At 29.7% G+C, this 18091-nt stretch overlaps 1 protein-coding gene across 1 annotated transcript in view; it reads left to right on the plus strand.

Annotated features, from left to right (window-relative positions):
• The window catches only part of LOC113400458 (transcription factor hamlet-like), an 84121-nt gene that overhangs the window by 30090 nt on the left and 35940 nt on the right, over positions 1-18091 (plus strand). The window contains exon 2 of the mRNA XM_026640013.2: positions 7002-7074. The gene's annotated coding sequence lies outside the window, so the exon portion shown is untranslated. The remainder of the gene's footprint in view (positions 1-7001; positions 7075-18091) is intronic.

An 18091-nucleotide genomic window follows, 5' to 3' on the forward strand; every position in this document is an offset into this window, starting at 1 on the left:
TCGAACTAATATTTTGTAAGAACTTAAAAAATACTATTGAATAAAAAAATATTGAAAAAACACATACCTTCGGTCATAGATGGGAAATATTTAAAGTAAAATACTGATAGTTCAAAAAAAAATCAATCTTTATAAAATATAATTATTGTATAGTAAAATTATGTTTGCATATTCCACGTGGTTACTTTATCATATATAAATCACTAATGAAACAAATTATTCATGCGCATAATAAAGGCTCCTAGATCGTGAGTTAAGCCCTTATTTCTTCAACATTCAGATATCGAATTCACAATTTAGTTGATATCGTTAACAAACATTGTGAAATTGGCATTTGTTTCATAAAATATGGCCTCAATTTTCATTGAATTCATTGTAATTTTGAATTTCTTGACAGTATTTAAATCACTTGATAATTTATTCTTTCGTAACATATCTTAGAAACATACAATAAATTTTAATGAACACAAAACAATGTTTAACTCATTAGCTTAACTTACCTTATTTTAAAATTGGAATATGTTTTACAATAATATATATTTTTTTAAATTTATAATGCTAAAGTACAGAAGCATTTAAATAATCACTTAAATTCCGGTACTTAATTAACGTTTACATTTAATGTATAAGGGCAAATGTCACTTACATTTAATAACAAATTAGTGGCATGGTTTTAAATAATTAATATGTATTTTTAATATAAATACGCCAAACTACTACATATATAACTTCAAAGATAAAACATTCAGATTGTGGTATTGTTTAAGTCATACGAAAATGTAATTCTTTATAGCTGCGATTTCACTTATATCATTTCACTGATCTGCAAAGTTTTACTATAATAAATTTATTTATTTATCAAAACTGTACACATATCATTACAGAACATGGTTGTCCTATTTCGATAATACAGCACGTTTAATAATAATATTTCAAATAAGTTACCATAATAAGGATATAGTGCTATGGCTATCTTTGTGAGCTCACTCAGGCTGCAACAAAACAAATCCACCCTGTCGGCTAACACGTTGAGGGTACGTAACGTAAATATCAAGACTATTCTCGCATTTAAACATAGGTCAATAGAGTAATATATTTTATGAAATAATGACTATTATTACATACTAATAAAATAGTCATTATTTAATAAATTAATAAAATATATTTATCTATATTTTACCTTTATCTTCTATTGACAGCCGCATTGGTCTAAATTGTCATTACTGGGTCTGTTCATTTCCCTAGAATACTTTCTTTTTGGGCAGATATAACATACCATAGAGTTATAAGAAGAAAGGAGTAGAGTACACTTATGTTAGCGCACACTTGAAAATGACCAACATTGACCAACATTGGTTTAAAAGATATCAATGAATACTATTTTTAATAATGGCAAACCACAGTTATATACAAAATTGACAATTTCTATTAAAAATAAAACCACACTTCAGCCAATTGAGAACAAATGACGATAAAAACAGACTGATTTAAACTTTACCATACAAAAACCCTTACATAATGTAATATAAGCAGCAATAAAAAAAATATGAATCAAGAACGGCTTAATATTGTATAAATATAAAATAAAGTGGTGTTAGTTACATTACTTATAACTCAAGAACGGATGAACCAATTTGGCTGAAAATTGGTGAAGAGCTAGCTTAGAACCAGGAGACGAACATAGGAATTTGATTCCGTTTCGGAACGGAAACGTGAATATGATCACCATGAATTAGATTTAGTAGTTCAAACGAATATACCCCTGTTAAATCCCTTAACAAATGAAAGTTTATGATACATTAATGAAGTATTATATAAAAAACAAATATTAATATTATCACACCTAATCTATACTAATATTATAATTGGAAAATAACTCTGTTCTGCCTGTTAGGCAATCAAGCTTAAAACACTGAACTAAATGTTATCAAATTTGATATGAAGCATGCTTTAACTTCAAGAAGGATATCTAAAACCTACGACCGACAGACACGGGCGAAAACTAGTATCATAATAATCCTTATATTCAAATGTAAATAAACTCATGGACATCTTAATTTTGTAACATTAATTTCAAAAGATATTAAGTATATTATACCTTATTAACAGTTACAACCGTTCGCATTAATGACACGTCCAATGAGGTAAAATTAAGTGGTCACGAAACTTAGGTCTAAGCAATTACTTTTATGTTTTATTTCCTACATTTAACAAGAGATATAAAACTGAGGTCAGGAGAAAATAAGACTTAGTAATGTTTGTATGGAATTACTGTTAATATATATCGTAGTTTATTATTCGGTCTTAGTTAAATGCGGAAAGGTTTTTTTTTTAAATTTATATTTTCCAGCTTATTGCTTGTATAAATAAATATGTTTTGCAGAGACGGCCCACTCGGCTTCTGGTCTAGAACACGTGAATCTTTGTCGAAAATCTCAAGTTCAAACTCGGGCAAGCATATCTGAATTTGCACCTTTCATGTACTTAATTAGTTTTCATAATCATCTCATATCGAGCTTGGCAGTGAAGGAAAACACTGTGAGAAAACCTGCATGTATTGGATGAAAATCTGCCAAATATATAGGTATCCAATCCACTACCCAACCCGTAATGTTGCAGTGTGGTAGACTAAACTCCAAAACTTATCCTCTTTAAGGAAAGTAATACTTTAACCCGGCAGTGAAACATTCACAGGCTCTTACTTTACTTTTACTTTAAGAATAGCAATTTTCGTTTTGCACGGTCGCCAGCGAATTCGCAAAGATAATTTTATATAATATCTTATCCAAATGCATGGGTCGATATCGAAACTCACTGACGCATTAACCATTGTTCTTCTGCCATCTTGTTATTAAAAAAAAAACATAATCTTATAACTATAAACAAAAAAAAAACCACAAAAACAAGCTAAGAGATTTTTTGTTGATGTAACTTTGTACGTTTTTCATACCTTAATAAGGCTTTATTCATAAAGTGTACATTTATGTAAGGCCAATAATACATATTTCGATTAATATAAATAAATTTACCGTACTAGCTTATCTTCATGCTCACATTTAAGTGAAATATAGCAACCTTTTACCAGGTCAAGAAGCTTTATATATCAAAAATTATGTACATCGATTTGCTTGAACAAATTAATATAGTTTAAAATCATATTAAATTTACATTCCTTCCTTTGTATAATAATGTTGATGGAAATAAATTAATATATCGAAAAAGTCTTAATATTCTCTAAGGAATACTGAATTTTAAATCTTATTACAGATAAATTAAAAATTAATTTCAATAACCCTATGTTTTATGATAGTGATCTTAGCCCTAAAACTAGCCTTTGAATAGTAAAAACACAAACATCTGCGTAACGTCGAGGCGAGTCACTATAAACATCCTTATACGACATATACGGAAAAAACGACTCGAATACGTGCGACGGTTTCCATGAAATGCGATGATGCCGAGTAATTTTCCAAAGATTCAAATTACTTCTGTCGACTAATTTATTCTTGAGACGGTGGTTTGATACGGTATAATAAAAGTAAAACTTGCTATATCGAATTTTATTCGATTTAAGCGATATTTTCGTAAGTATAATTTTATTAACATCCGTCAATCGATGTTACAATTAAAGCCTCCTTCATAAATTTGCGTGTTCGATTGCATAAGAAGCTGCTTTCGAATGTTGTAAAAAGTCAAAAAGCCAAAATCACTAAAAGGACCCTTCTCCTCATTTCGTCGGTCGTAAATGTTACTGGGGTTTCTGCAATTACCTCGGATGATATACATTTTAGTGACTTTTACATTTGGTTGTTATTTTTTTTTTTATCTAGAGATTACTTTTACTTCTCTCCGTGTAACACTTATAACATAATTATGGCCGGAGGGCATATTGAAAAATAATTCTTGTTTAAAATATATAAAATACCTATGCGACACTATAATTTACATACTTACGCATAATTTAATTACATTCCTAATATTAATTCAAATGTATTATATATTAATTATCTATATTAAATAAATTACGTAAGTAAAACTAATATTTAATATATTTTTTCTTAATTAAAAATGAATATGTTTTGCTAAAACATTTTTATAAACAAGGAATAATGTTATCATATCTTATAAAAATAAATAAAATTCAAAAACTTGATTATTAAAGCTAGGACCGATAATCAAAATTCGGTAAACATCACGCGGCAAAATAAACTACAATAAAATTACTATTTGAATCAAGATCGGTATGACTTAATTATTGTTGTACCAATCATACCGACCGTCCAACGGACTTCCTTCTACTAATATCTCTTACACCTTACGGCATTCAGAATAAGGTTCAAAATATATTAAAAAAATATGTTTAATTCGTCCCATTCAATCATAATTGTAGGCTATATCGTCTACTGTCCGTATAGAACTATAATATTTTGTTTAAACGAGCACTCGGTTTTTTTAACGGCCATACTTATTATGCTACGTAATTTTATGTCTTAACATAATAAAAAAAAATTGGTTACTTAATAATTTTTAAAATTCGAACATTAAAAAAGAGTTCGTAACCAGAAAATACTATAGAAGTAATGTTATGGATTGTCTTTGTTATTTTTAGGTGTTACGGTAACACGCTATTAGAAGGATTGGTTTCTTGCATCATTGTGAAACCTTAACCTACATCAATAAAGGTATATTACACATCAGAATGTCACATCAATCTTCAATGACGATTAATAATCGCGGCTCCCATTGCTTTGTATCAGAATCATCGCCCATTGTATGGGATATGTAACGCATGATACACACTGCCATTAAAAACGAACAACAAAAAATATTCAATTCTTAATTTAGTAATATAAATGAACGATAAGGACTCCAATTAAAAATGATTGTAATATACAAAACATTTTCTTAATACTATCTGGTTTAAGTTGATTCTTATATAAATAACTTAAAATTATACATGTCTTTTATTGACTGAACATATAGACTGTAACGCGTTCTCCTTTTATAAAAAGCCGAACTTCTAATCGAACTCGCAAATTGTTTAAGCCTTTGTTTTCGAAAACGTGAATGGGATTCATTCAAGCACATGTTATTTAAAAAATCTATCTTGTTAAGCAAGAGTATCATCATTTGTTATGAAGACAGACATTGTATGGAATTAAAGCGATTTGTTTGAGATCCAGCCTCCGAATAGAACTTATATTTACTTCTGCATATTTTAAGGCGTTTTGTCTTTATTTTTTTATTTTATAATGGAATGATATCATTTTTACGAATAATAACGCAAAAAACGGTTCATAAAATGTTGTTGCTTTTGAGATAAGTTTAAAAATAGAATAAATATCTTAAGAGAAATGTTTAGGCCAACGTAAATATCGATTTTTAATATCATTTGACTATAACTACTATACACACTTTTTTTTAAATATGTAATTAATATTTTTTATGCACATCAGCGTATAGTAAACATAATTTTGGCACTATAATTAAAATAATAAATAATAAAAATATTTACTCGTAGCAGAATTGCCTCGAATGCAAGACTGTGGTGATCGAAATGATAACAATAAAAAAACACATTAACATAAAAGATAATTTAGACTAATTTAAAATTATACTAAACTCGAAAATAATACAAAATTGAAATAAAAGTAATTGTTACTGTAATGACCTACTTTAAAATTTTATAACTACAATGAATTTATTTTAATTTTATTTAAGGGTCGTTAATCGTTTTCAGTTTTTACGATTTAACGAAACAACACGCGATATGTCCTCAACCATTTCGCAACGTGTCTGCTTTATTTATGTGTCAATAAAGATAACTGTTAATAAAAAAAAATCCATTAAACCACCTCTATAACAACTTCGTATACTTATACTTACAATTTAGCATCTTCTGAATGAATAAATAAATTTATAATACTTAAATTCTTAAAACAAAAGAATTCGATTTATTTAAATTAGAAAGGCAGACAGGGCACACGATGGTAAGTTGTTTCCTCCGCCTATAAGAGATTGAAGAGCCGTTAAAATATTAACAATAGTCAAACTGCCACTAATCATAGACTCAAATGTTATTTCCCTAGTGCCTAATTCATTACACTGGCTCAATCACTTTTCAAAGCAGAACACAGTTGTCATACAAACTTTTGCTTCATTGAAAACTTAACAAGTTGGTGGAACCTGAACAGACGGGTTTGCGCAAATCCATTAACACAAAGTATATTTTCATGTAGAAAACTTATACAAAAAGTTTCATAAGCCTCAATACTTAAATTTTTCTTAACATTGCTTCATGTATAGAGTTGTTACATAGCGTATAAGCTTTCTAAATAAATGGTCTACCTAACACAAAAAAATAATTCAAATCGGGCTCGTAGATCCGCGATACTTGCGTTCAAACAAACACACCAAGTATTATTTAAACTTAATTAATAATACTTAATATATTTCCTTTTTGTAATATATCATCAAAATTTAAATATTCACTAAATTTATGTAAGTGTGTGTATGTTCTGGAAATAATTTATTAGGAACACACATACAAACATTATATTAAATGTACATAACACATTTTACCGAATGTATAATAATTAATTTAATAACGTTACCCGCCTTCGTCCGAATCCAACGACAATGCGGGGTTTGTTAACATTTGGCAATAGTTCAAAGATCACGCAATTAATTTCAAAAGCCGATTTCTAGAATCGGAACTATGGCCACGGATCACGATGCGACTAATTCAGTGGTAATTTTGCAATGTTATCATAGAATAATTGTCATCGGATACAATGTCGAAACGGTTTGAAATATTGGGCGTCTGTGAAACGGTTGTGAAACACTGCATTCTCATTGACATTAATATTATAATTAAAAATATTATTACTGATATAGTATAATACCTGATACTTTTTTTTTAAATTAAATATATATTTAAATGTAGTGGATATAAATTATTTTCATTTTTCTTTACCATTTTTTTTTATTTTTTTTTTCAGAGTACAAAATACGCCGCCAAACTGTCTACCGCAAATGAGATTATCCCCGGTTTCCACATCCAAGCGCTAATAGGTAAGAGATCTATTAGATACATTATAGCGTTAAGCATACAAGATCGTTAACTGCATTTTAATTCAAAAAAATATATAAAAATATATTATGCAATGGCTTTACAGAATTTTAATTGCGAATTTATTTTGTTTCTGACGAAATACAGTATGACAATAAATTTACCTGTTTCTATATTGTTTTGGGCTGCGACCTTGTATTAGCACTTTATGTTCGATAAAAAGCAGATTTCTAAGTTAAGAAAAAAATAAGATTTTTTTTAGGTAACAATTAGGCGGACTGGCAAGCCTGGGGTAAGGGCTCACCATCGCCCATAGACATTGGCTCTGTAAGAAATTATAACCATTCCTTACATCACACCAATACGCCAATTCGCTGTAAGTATTGTTATTTGTCGATAGAATATTTGATGAGTGTGTGGTCCCTACACAGACAGACTTGCACAAAGCCCTACTACCAAGTAAATACATAACATAAACATAACATAACATAAACAGCCTGTAAATTTCCCACTGCTGGGCTAAGGCCTCCTCTCCCTTTGAGGAGAAGGTATGGAGCATATTCCACCACGCTGCTCCAATGCGGGTTGGTGGAATACACATGTGGCAGAATTTTGTTGAAATTAGACACATGCAGGTTTCCTCACGATGTTTTCCTTCACCGACGAGCACGAGATGAATTATAAACACAAATTAAGCACATGAAAATTCAGTGGTGCCTGCCTGGGTTTGAACCCGAAATCATCGGTTAAGATGCACGCGTTCTAACCACTGGGCCATATCGGCTCATACATAAATATTAATATATTTTATTATTATTATTTATTTTACCTTATTAGCGTAGTAGCTAAAGGATTCAATGGAGTTTTCATGCATGTATTCACCAATGAAATAATTACCCGTAAGCGTGTTCAGCTTATAAGATAAAATTAATTCCGCTAATGCAATGTGAGCCGCATAAAGGGCGATGGCTAAACTTTATAATGGCTTATTATAATAAACGCGGTGGTCTCGGCTCCTACACGGTTTGACCTGGGGCGATTAGTCGGCTACTGAGGCCAGTATCGAGTAATACTTGAGAACATGCCATGGTGCTCTTATTAACTGACTAGAAGAGGTAGAAGAAAATAAAAATTAAAAATAAGAATAAATTTATCTCTAAAAATAAACTACGTTATTAAAAGCTGTGACTTTTCGCCTAGCCGCTTGGCAAACGCCAACCTTCCTCCGAATTGCTTATTATGGTGTATCGGTTCCCCACCACCATACTCGAGAGGTTCTTCAGCGTTTGCTTGATGAAATTTCTTAACAAAAAATCTCTTGGTCGACTATCATGCGTTAATACAAAAAACATGTATATATTACAAAAATAATTAATACCAGTTAGGTAATAGACGAAAATATAAAATTACGTTTCAGTTCAATTTCATTTTATATGTACGTGATAACTTTAATAACGAATTCTACACTTCACCGGATCACATCCAGGAACACAAAGCCTCCGTGTATTAATATCGCTCGAGACTGTTCATGTAACTGCTCACGCATAACATATACCGATGTAGTTTAGCAAATGACCGCCGCTTAGAAATTTCCTCCGGTATTCCAACGATTTTACGCCTTAAATCCATGCAAATTCAGATAATTTTATACAACATTCTCGCTCGTCTATAAAACACTTTAACTAAGATCCAAAATAGGAAGACATCGTGCAAGCAGGACGAGCCCAAATCCGACTAGATGTTGCTTCTAAGAAATACTACGGAATTACTTAGAAGTTGATAGTAAAACCAAATAAAAAGTAGTTTGAGAATGCAGACATTCGATTAATACGCTTACATTCATTATGTATTTGGATCAATTTGAAATCAACAGTCTTCCACTGATACACTAAATCTAATTAGTGTCGAGAAAGTTGAATGGATAGAGCACGGAGATCTTAGTTGAGAGTGTCGGTTTCAAATTTGATCATATACATGATACAGTATCACAGATTTTTTTTAAATGTTTTTATCTTTACAATTTGTCTCTTGTGCGGCGTTGAAGTCTATTACGTGTTTTTCTGCAATAATCATAGAATTTACAGCCTTATACTTAAGCCTAGTTTAAATAATTCGTATTAAAAAAAATATTATGCAATAGTTTGGATTCGACATAATTGAAACAAAATAAATAAGCCTATCTATTCGTAGTTCACTCGTCCTTGTCTCAATGTCGATTTGAATAGTGATATCTAAATTAAACCGCAACATGTGCTAAAAAATTAAATGTTTTGTTACATTACATACAATTTAAATTCCTCATTATATTGACGTCGGAGTATAATTTTGACACACGCCGTATAATGAAGTCGAGTCACGCTATAGAAGTAAACGCGAGTAATTCAAGAACAACTTTTACATTGCACTGTAAAAGGTATATACCAACTTATGATTATATATTGACTATTTTATATTAATACCTTTTTAAAACTACTTATTGAAAAAATATAAAAGCTATCAAATGCTTTTATAGGTCTGCAAAGAGTAATTTTACCTAAATTTGTTTTAGAAAAAAATGTAACAAAAATGTTGCTATATAGGTATTCGTGCTTTCAACATATAACTTGAGATAAAAATCTAATAGAATAACATTAATATGTAAAAAAAACGTTACTTAAACCAACTATTTTTTTATTTGGTTACAATAAGAAAAAACAAAAATCAATCTGAAGAAAAATCTTCTGTCATCTTCAGTCAAGGATAAGTATTCGTTGTAATATAAACAAGTATTTAGTTACAACTTGTAACACTAGATGCGTTACAATTCTCCAAAATCCTCAAAAATTTGGTTTAACTTACAATGTTCTCTTTAATATTTGATAGTATGGTTTATTTTTGATGGTAAGCAATATATAAGAAAGACTATAAAATAATGGTGGTTACCAAATTATCACGGACAATCGCATTATATCAACTGGATGTTTTCGTCTCCTTCTTAATAACCATATCAATTATAATCCATTTAGTATTCGAAATTTAACATTGCTTTTTTTTTATTTTTATGCCTGACGTTATTAAACTTGCACCTGTCGTAGTCACGAGTTGTCCGGAACCAGTCAAATATCAGTCACGGTTAGAACTTAAATATGAAATGGAAAATGTAAATCGCGAAAGATTAAATTGAATAAAACTGACGTCTGGTTAAAAAACAAATATTATTCATAGTCTATTTATAATATTTTCTTTTAAAAAATATATAATATTCGAAATTCAAATAGAATTATGTAATATATTCATTGGTTTATATTTTCAATTCGGCACAAATAAAAGGAAAACATCTCTCGTGTATATGGCTACATTTTCGATTGGAACATTAAAACGATTTCAGCTTTATCTTTGTTAATGTAATATATATTATGCAATATCATTATTCACTACATATTCTATTAAGTGTAAAACAACAAAAACTTAGCGGCAAATTTTATTAAGTACATTACACACATTACGTCTCTATCGTCGCGTATATTTATCATTAAAATTAACTATATATTGAGATTAACCATTAATGGTTACTTAATATGAACAATGGAACAAGGTCGTACGTTATAAAATATTAAAATAGACATTACATCAATCTACGAGCTCAATTTATTGATTTTGTATTTTATTAGAAAGCCAACGGCACACTTTGAAGTAATTCTATGACCATTCGATTTAAAACATTTATGATTATAATTGTGTACACTTAGGGCTAAGTTAACATGTAGATTTTATTGATAAAGTAAGTGTAATTCTTTGATTTAATACTATTATTATTTAAAAAGAAATGTTTTTACTTAAAAGGAGATGATTTATTTTTAAAATAAACTTTAAACATTTTTTGTTATATCCAAACTCCGTAACTAATACGTAATTAAATCTATGTTTTGGTTAGAATGTCTCAAACAGGAATATTGAGTAATAAATTATCAAGAATAGTTTTACTTTAGAGAGAAATATATAGATTTTTATTGTCGATAAAGATACCATCTTTTAATCATAAGTTAAAACAAACACATCAGTAACTTGTGATAATTATCTTTAATAACGCATATTTACGTCGCAACCGGTGAGACTATTTGCAAAATGTGTCGTCATAAACATATCTAGCTTAAGACAGTCCTAACTAATGTATGCGAAGATTCTAATTTATATGTATACGCAATAAATATACGAGAAAATAACGTGTCACGAACATCGTACATTGTAACTTGTATACACTCCTACTCACCAATAAAACAAATAGTTTATTACTTTCAGCGATGAACTAAGTAAATACAGTATTTGTTCTTGTAAATTCCATTATATATAATTCCATAAATGTTGCTTATTTTAAAGGATTTAAGATAAGCCTCCGCTTTATATGAATAGCGGCATATGTTTAATATATATATTGGTATCTTTATTAAATGTGAAATATAAGTTAACATATTCATACAAGATATAAAAACAATTAAAAATATATTACAATATTGTAATAACGAGGAGCATATGCAATTTATTATACGAGTCGTTAAAACTTAAGTATTTAATGTCGCAACAGCACAATCGCAATAGATAATAAAAAAGAGATAGGTATCTAACAGTACCCGTTTCACTTTTCTATAAAGGCGTCGTAGCACGCGACCAGCCTTATCAAACAACATTGTGGACTAGCCCACTTTCCTCTGATATATCGAAAGCGTCGGATCAGTAGATCCACAGTATCTGCGGTTGCTCACAATCGAATACCGCGAGGTTTCGCTTCACCACCTACCACGTCTGTCCACTCTCCTTTGGCCGTCTTTGTTTATTATATTTAATTAGTGTATATCACTCGAAGAGGAAATCTCGTAGGCTTATTTATGGCCAGACGCTCGTTAAGCTAACTGAAATTTACAAGGTGTTTTACATAGCAATTCCATTAATATTACGCACTTTATTATATATTTCAATGTTTATTTAAATAGCATATTTTTAAGGTACTTGTAGTTTATATATGTTTTTAAATTTATCATAATCATGCAGATAATTTCCCTTTCTATATTACAACAAAAAAAAAACACATTTTTCTATTTAATATTTTTTAATAAGTTACATATTATGTATTAACCGAATTCAATTTCCAAAATCACTGTATAAAACAAAACAATTATACGCAGCAAATATTTAAATAACAAGAGGCTATCGCTTACGTCATGCTTGAATATATTTCAAATTCGATAAGCGATGCTTATACTACCGGGAAACATTACGCAACGAGTATTCAATAGTTATCTGGTGCATTTATTACAGTGTAAAATCGTTATTGTATCCGTATGAAAACAAATAAATTTTCATTAAAGAAATCTATGGCAATAAAGTAAAAAACATAACGGTTCGACGCCTCATACGTATATTAAACAACATTTATTTTCCTTCGAATTAATTAAAATAATCCTACCGCAATTCCTTATCGTTAACACTAAAGTAAACCTGCCGCGATCCCTTATAAAGTCATTGGAGGCGTCAAAACGCGTCCAGTACTGTAAAATATGTGGATATGCAAATACATAGATAAAAGAAGGTTATAATATGCAGACCTAATGATGCAGACATCGGCACACTCCGAGAAAACATTATGAACTGGTTTAGTGCTTTGGTAGACACTCCTTACCATAAAGCTAGGTTCACAACTTCACCTACATTTAATATTAAAAATAAATGTATTAAATATACCAAATATGTTGTCACTTAGGAATAAATAAGTCAAAAATTAGCCTTTTGTAGATTTTTAGCTTTTTCACTTAATTTTATCAATTTAATTTCAAAAGCATTTTCTGATCATCTTCGAAGCAATTGCAAATAAAACACACTGACTGTAATTTAAGAATCTGATTTTTTATTATTTTTTTTTTGTATTATTTATTTTAGACACGGAACAATAAAATATGAAAATATACATTTTATTGTAATCTGTGTTGTTATCTCTAACAAATTATCAACAATAAATGCCTATAAAAAAGGGCACTACGAACTTTTATTTCTTTAAAACAATATTATTATGTAATAAAATTGCTACAAACACTAAAACGTAATGATTTTATAATAAACTTGAAACGAAGTTTTAAGTGTTCGTCTAAACTTTTTAAATTTCTGAAAACAAAAATTGAAACTCACCAAACATTATAGAGTGATTTAAACGTATTGACGTCTAGTGATAGCAGTACACGTCATACGACATATTGACGTATCCTGTATGGTTGGAAATAGGAGTGAACCAGACAATTTACATAGTCAAAAACTAATAGCATAACTTGGAATATGTTTATATAAAACATCTGACTTATAAAATAAAAATATTCTAGACACTATCAACACTAATTCTGTCAACTGTGACATATAATACTGTGTTCTGTTTCGTATAAAATAATTTGAACACAATCATTACCAATAATTTCAAAAATGTAAGTCCACGAAAATTGAACTTATTAAATCTGTGAATTACTCAAAAATGGGCCCATTCAACAATGTAGGTAATAATACTCGAGGCGAGCCGAAACAGAAATCGAAATGTCTTAAATCACGAAGCACTCACGCGTAAAGTGGTTACAATAAGTAGATGTTCCTTTTTATTGATTTGCTTAACACAATTTACTAAAACAGCGCTTTACTTTTACCTCCATTTACGCGAAAGTCGCGGGCTTTGACGATTGACACGACATGTTCTATTTGGCTGCTCTTATCGTGATCGTTAAACCATCAAGTAGCTCACTTAAATTATCCTTTTACCTTGGTCAAATTAAAATAAGAAAAAAAAAACTCTGTTATCCCAAATGTTGTTTTAGGTAACTGTAAAAGTGTTTCTTTCTTTCGAATTTATAAATATATACTGACGAGTATATAGTGCCAGTAAAATAGTTTAAAAATGGAACACGTACAACCGATCATTTATATTATTAAATAAGCATACAAATAATAATTTATTTTAATATATAAATGGCAACATTAAAAAAACATAGAATTAAGTTAACGTTGTTGAAAGTGACATGTGATATTCGCATTTATGATATTAGCTCGGTAAATATCGCAAGCTTGGTGCTATTAAATAAATTTCTTTCGTACTACATCTTATAATTTTATATCGTAGTTTCGTAGATCTCTACAAACAACATTCACGCATTTAATGATCTAATATCTGGAGCAGTTCTCGTAAGTTGACTGACAGATAAGTGATTGTGGAATTTGTTACCATCTAATATCTAGTTATCATATTAGATATATTGAACCACACCTGTTTTCTCGTAATTATAAGTTTGTAGAGTGCGGTAGCGACATCGATTTCACGTATGATAAACGTTAATTTTGCAGAATCTCTAAACGTTCAACAAAATTGAATGATTATTTTTTTTGTACCAGATATATTTTTTATCAAACAATGTAATAACTGTTATAAATGAAAGCGTGTCTCATTGTTGCGCCTAACAAGCTTACAATTTGTTTTGATATGTTTTCTTTAAAAACATATCAAATATGTAATTTGATGTTACATAAAAATAAAATGATACACTAATATTTTTAGTTTTTGTAATCAAAGCCCAATAAAATATATATTGACCGTACTAATACTTATTAGCTCCATCACGACCGTAAAAAAGCTGAATAGAGCGAACAGTCGTATATCAGTGGTATAATGAAGCGCGGTCTTTCAATGTGTGATACAGGTTTATTCCACATTTACCTGAACATATCAATAATTACATACAATTTAAATAAAAACATATTTAAATTATAAATAATTAAAAAATTGTAATGTCAATTTTAAATGTTCCTTTAATGTCTTTAACTTGACAAAAGAATAGGTTACAATTAAATTTAAGTGTAATTTAACTAATGAATATATCTTAAATTAAGAATGAAAAATAGACTTTGAAAAATAAGATATTTAATTTACCTAAATCATAGGTCCAAGTGGAACAACTGACGGTACCATAAAATACTCAAAGCGAACAGCGGGCAAAGACGGAACAAATCAGACGAGGCACTTATAACGGCTCGGCACGCGCTGCAGAGCATCAATTACCGGGTCGTGAGCGCTCCCGCACTACAGCCGGTATAAATAAAACTGCCCATACACCGCTCCAGTGGCGCAATAGTAAAGGCTATCCGAAAGGTCTTCCGTTCAGATTTCAGACTGGTTTTCGCGTGATAACTCCCCGATGATTCACTTTTTAATATCGTTTAGAAACGCTGAATGTTGTAACGCTGCAAAAATTTATTATTATTTCAACGTGAACTTTATATAAATGCATTTTGTTTTATAATTATTTTGGTTGGAAGAATTTAAAAGAAGAAGTAGAAAAAGGTATTTAATAGAATGTCCATTAAATCGCTTCTAACTTATCCAATACGACCGTAAACGATCAAAACTTAGCTACTATATAGGCGAACATTGGAGCACGCTCAGCGATCGTGACTTAGTAATGTGCGAAGTGGCACGCGCCGACATGTCACGTCACGGTGGAGAGAGATAAAAGGTACAAGTCGGGTGCCTATTCTTCATTTTTTCGCATCCGTCCTATTTTCGCTTTCCTAACAATAGCCTTGGTCACGGAGAAGTCGATTGATTCGCTTTCGTTTCCTCTGGTGTGACGACACCAGGTCGGCCCTTGTTTCTTAGTTATTCACGCGAAAAAATTTAATTCCATTGTCATTTATACCGATTGTTTATTTCTATCAATTTTCTTAACATCATAAAGTTCCAAAAAAATATTGACAAAAGTTATTTTTTCGACCTTATGACTGTGAAGAAATGGCATGCATATAAAATATTTTATATTAAAATAACTTTAAATACATTTCGATAAGAAAATCATTTAGCCGTTAAATCGAAATAACTTTAAACGTAATGTAAATATCAGCAGTAACATTAATACTTCGTATATTCAACGTGACTCACATGTGTTTAACGATGCCCCAGAGCGATGCATTATTTGTACAAGATACAGGCAATTTATCTATACACAAGATCACTAGTTTTCCTTGTCATCTCATCTGGTCTAGAAACATTTTGACGTTATAATGAAGCAGTTTTAATATTTGCATGATGATAAATACTATTTTGTAATATACCATACATAAACATAATAAAACCTCTTAAGAATAAACAAATTATTTATTTATTCGTACATTAAAAATTTAAAATTTACCGTATTTATGCACTATTATTATTATTATTATTGTAAGCGGTTACATTAAAAAAAACCCAAGTTCGAAAAATCCCAGTGATTTGTGGTTTTCTGATTTTAAATGAACGTATTTGTTTGTTTGTAATTGTTAATATGAATAAATTAAAACTAAATTAACGTGACCATGAAAACACTCATCTTATAGCTTTCACAGACTTTTTGGTTATTATGAAAACAAACTTTTGGTTAACTTTAAATCGTGAATCCTAGCAAGAAAAGTACTCGCAATTGACTAACGATAAAAATGTTTGTAATTACGATGGTCTTACAGTTTGTATTAAACAAAACAAAATGTATACGAATTTGATTATATAATAATATTTTTTACTTCGTTTAAATATATAAAGTTTATATTCATTGTTTTACATATAAAATTAAAACATTGAATAAATTTTAAGTGATATTGTTAAATGTTTTAAAAATATAACGAGACGACAAAATTTTTATCGGTTCATTTTAAAGCCGAAAGTAATAACACTTTCGTAACATCGCATATTCGTTACAAAAAAAAAAAACTTTTGAAATAGTTATTACGAAGTCATCAACGACCATAGGTAGCGAACAAAAAGTTTTCTTCATTCATAAAAAGTGTCGTAAAATAATTGTGCAATTACAATAAATGTTCTTAAAAAACGGTAAAAAATTATGTATAAAATTAGCAAAACGTTAAAAGTCAGTAGTAAAAGTTAACGCTCATTTCAAAATTGATGAACCGATTTTGATGGAAATTAAAAAAAATTTAAGCTTACCATACAATATATATCATATATTACAGAAATGAATGAGAGGAAATCCGTCTTCAGATATTACAAGTGCGAGAAGGAGAACACTCCTTATCAAACTGTTTTTACATACCTCAACAACACTTGATTTTTGAAAATGAATAAACGTCGAAGAGACAAACAAACGGTTATATATAAATCCAAGTTCCAGGGGAGTGAAATAGTGAGCGAAACATCTCATTCGATTTAAATTCAATATCAACATCGTCGTTATTACTTTACGCAAACAATATTCGAATAATGATACACTCTATTGGCTAGTTTCACCGTTGGGTCAGCGAAACAATCGGTCAGCCGCCGGCAACACATTATCGACCTCGAAACAAACAAATTCAATTAGGATTAAGAAATTAAACGCTCAAAGGAACCGCGAAGATGTTATCCGAACGAGGTCAACGACACATCGAATGAATAAAAATATTCTGGCGTTAAACAGTAACGATATAAAAATATTATATTTAAAAAAATCTCGGAACTGTTACATACACATTTTACACATACACACATTTTATATTATGATTATTATTATTATTATTTTAAGTTCAATGCGATAATGTCTTAGTCAGGAATAATGTTTTGTGAACCAGTTGGCACGTTTATAATACAGTTTTATAAAGCGAAAAAGTTTAACAGTTACTTTTTTAAGACATCTATGCGTGACAGTAGTGTTGCGACATTCTGAGAATTCAATGCATGAGAACCGTAGGTTTTAAACCACCTTTGACATGGGCACTCAAAACGACCATTTAGGAAGTACATAATTGTACTAAGTCCAAGTGACTGCATCGTAATTTACAATGTACGTTTAAAATGTTTGCCGCGTCTTCACACCATAAAAATAATCACTTTTTTGTTCACAATGTTACTTAGTTTTAAAGGTTTAAGCATAACTATTTTTTAAATAGTATTTATGGACAACAAGTATGTCCGACATATTAATTTCCTGTGATCTTTAATTTTCTTTAATCGAATATTATAATTATATTATACACCTACTTTTGAAATAGGAACCC

Source organism: Vanessa tameamea, chromosome 17, assembly GCF_037043105.1.
Source record: "Vanessa tameamea isolate UH-Manoa-2023 chromosome 17, ilVanTame1 primary haplotype, whole genome shotgun sequence".
In the NCBI taxonomy this organism is placed as follows: domain Eukaryota; kingdom Metazoa; phylum Arthropoda; class Insecta; order Lepidoptera; family Nymphalidae; genus Vanessa; species Vanessa tameamea.